At 56.4% G+C, this 3,288-nt stretch overlaps 1 non-coding gene across 1 annotated transcript; it reads right to left on the reverse strand.

Annotated features, from left to right (window-relative positions):
• Window positions 1-780: 780 nt before the first annotated feature.
• On the reverse strand, window positions 781-2,595 carry LOC142792361 (small subunit ribosomal RNA). Its single transcript, XR_012890860.1, has one exon. It is a non-coding gene; the product is annotated as a small subunit ribosomal RNA (ribosomal RNA).
• Window positions 2,596-3,288: the final 693 nt, after the last annotated feature.

Genomic DNA, 3,288 nt, shown 5'->3' on the forward strand with positions numbered 1-3,288 from the left:
TGTGGCGAATTCAAAAGCCGGCCGGCGCTGCTGCAACCATTACGGTCGGTACGCATACGCCGCGGAGGGCGGGACGGTCATCGGAGCGTGCGGTTCCTCCATCGAGTACTGCGCACCTCGGCCGTCGCATCGCCGTGCCATGACCGGCCGCGCGTCAACGCGAACCGGTGCCAGCGAGATCCCTCGCCTGCAAGAACCGACCGGCAGCCTCCGTCACCCGAGGACGCGGAGGCGCTTGCCGCGGACGGCGGGACGGTATGCACTGGTGCACAGCGGACCCGTCACATCGCCAGTTCCTTGACCGACCGCCGACGCTTGTGCCGTTCCTCTCGTACTTGGCAGTCGCCGCGCGATTGTCGGGTCTCGTTCTTGCACGCTCGAACGGTCGGGAGGGCACTCGGCTGGCGTTTCGGGAACGCGCAGCCTCGCCTTCTACCGACGTAACCACGACTCGCCGTTCGCGCTCCGCCGCTCCTGTTTACAGTACTAGGCGGTCCCGCAGCGGTCGGGTCGCGCATTTCGAGCGCTTCGAGCCACGGTGCAGTGGCGGGTCGAAAGCCGACCTATGAGTGCGTTGCGCCGTTTGTACCCGCGTCCGCCACCTGGCCGACCGTCCAAGGTCGCGGTGTTGGCGTCCGCTGGGCGCAACAATTTGTCACGGGGTGCCGCTCCACATTCAGGCAGCCCCGTGGGGAAAAGCCGACCCCGCGTCCAAACGGGGTCAGCGGCAGAAAGTGTCGGGCGCAGACGCAGCTGAGGCGCTCACCCTTCACAATCCGTTAATGATCCTTCCGCAGGTTCACCTACGGAAACCTTGTTACGACTTTTACTTCCTCTAAATGATCAAGTTTGGTCATCTTTCCAACAGACCGGCGCAACCGAAAGGCCGCGCCGGACATCGGTCCGAAGACCTCACTAAATCATTCAATCGGTAGTAGCGACGGGCGGTGTGTACAAAGGGCAGGGACGTAATCAACGCGAGCTTATGACTCGCGCTTACTGGGAATTCCTCGTTCAAGGGGAACAATTGCAAGCCCCTATCCCAATCACGAAAGAAGTTCCACGGGTTACCCAGTCTTTTCAGACAGGGATAAAGACACGCTGCTTCCTTCAGTGTAGCGCGCGTGCGGCCCCGGACATCTAAGGGCATCACAGACCTGTTATTGCTCTGTTTCGTGCGGCTAGGAGCCGCTTGTCCCTCTAAGAAGGTTGTAAGGTGCTGGGAACCCCGCACCTATTTAATAGGCTAGAGTCTCGTTCGTTATCGGAATTAACCAGACAAATCGCTCCACCAACTAAGAACGGCCATGCACCACCATCCACCGAATCAAGAAAGAGCTCTCAATCTGTCAATCCTCCCAGTGTCCGGGCCGGGTAAGTTTTCCCGTGTTGAGTCAAATTAAGCCGCAGGCTCCACTCCTGGTGGTGCCCTTCCGTCAATTCCTTTAAGTTTCAGCTTTGCAACCATACTTCCCCCGGAACCCAAATACTTTGGTTTCCCGGAAGCTGCCCGCCGAGTCATTTGAGTAACTCAGGCGGATCGCTGGTTGGCATCGTTTATGGTCAGAACTAGGGCGGTATCTGATCGCCTTCGAACCTCTGACTTTCGTTCTTGATCAATGAAAACATTCTTGGCAAATGCTTTCGCAGTAGTTCGTCTTGCGACGGTCCAAGAATTTCACCTCTAGCGCCGCAATACGAATGCCCCCGTCCGTCCCTCTTAATCATTACCTCGTATTCCAAAAACCAACAGAACAGAAACGAGGTCTTGTTCTATTATTCCATGCAAGTTTATTCAGGCGACTCGCCTGCGTTGAGCACTCTAATTTTTTCAAAGTAAAAGCACCGGCCATCTCGAGGCACACAATGAAGTGCACCAAGAAAGAACCGGCATGATGTTCAGTCCGAGCCGTCGCATCGGGTAGATGCACTACTCGTCTGGAACTGAGATCCAACTACGAGCTTTTTAACCGCAGCAGCTTTAGTATACGCTATTGGAGCTGGAATTACCGCGGCTGCTGGCACCAGACTTGCCCTCCAATTGATCCTCGTTAAAGGATTTAGAGTGTACTCATTTCAATTACGGGGCCTCAAAAGAGTCCCGTATTGTTATTTTTCGTCACTACCTCCCCGTGCCGGGAGTGGGTAATTTGCGCGCCTGCTGCCTTCCTTGGATGTGGTAGCCGTTTCTCTGGCTCCCTCTCCGGAATCGAACCCTGATTCTCCGTTACCCGTAACAACCATGGTAAGCAAGTAACCTACCATCGAAAGTTGATAAGGCAGACACTTGAAAGAAACGTCGCCGGCTCGTGGCCATGCGATCAGCACAAAGTTATCCAGAGTCACCACACAATACGGGCCGAAACCCGATCGATCTTGGTCTAATAAAAGCACCCGTTACCCAAAGGGCTCCAGGCTCACTGCATGTATTAGCTCTAGAATTGCCACAGTTATCCAAGTAGGAAGAAACGATCTAAGGAACCATAACTGATTTAATGAGCCATTCGCGGTTTCGCCTTATTTCGGCATGTACTTAGACATGCATGGCTTAATCTTTGAGACAAGCATATGATTACTGGCAGGATCAACCAGGTAATCGTTCGACTGCGCGTCCGTCCTCGCCTTCGGCGGGCCGGACGCAGTCTGTGTGCGGCGGAGGCCACCTTCAGGCGCCCCAACACGCTTATTTTGCACTCCGAGATGACGGCGTTCGAGCTCGCTACGGCACAACCTTCCCGAAAGACGAGTGGGAGCCGTGCGGCAAGAAGCACGTTCATGCTCGCTCTTTTTCGTTGCATCGACTCGGTCGCGCCGTGCGGGTTGCCCAAGCCCGCTGCACTGTCGGTGGACCGGCCGGAACTAGCAACGGAGCCGAGACTGCAAAGCCGCCAGACGACGGGTCACGCCCGCGTCTTCGGCGCTTTCGCATCTGAATCGCCCGAGGACGACACGGAACACACCTCGATATCGTGGTAAAACGGCACCGTCCGACAACCAGCCCCTAACGCATCAAGCGGATGAGGCTGCAGACGACTGCCGTGGATTCCCCTGGAGCAGACCCGAGGACACGCTTGACGAGGCCGAAGCCCGCCGCATATCAGACACCCGGTCGCTTTCGCGTACGCCGCTCACGAGAACCCCCACATAATAGCAGCGATAAGTACCCAGACCTCCTTGGGCACTAATACGAGCGTACTCGAGAAAATTTCACCGCGGGTGTGCCCCGAAACGTGTGGCACGTTGAGCGTGCCACAAGTCTACGTCGCTCTCAAACCCGCCGAGGTCGTA

This window comes from Rhipicephalus microplus, unplaced genomic scaffold (assembly GCF_043290135.1).
Source record: "Rhipicephalus microplus isolate Deutch F79 unplaced genomic scaffold, USDA_Rmic scaffold_217, whole genome shotgun sequence".
In the NCBI taxonomy this organism is placed as follows: Eukaryota; Metazoa; Arthropoda; class Arachnida; order Ixodida; family Ixodidae; genus Rhipicephalus; species Rhipicephalus microplus.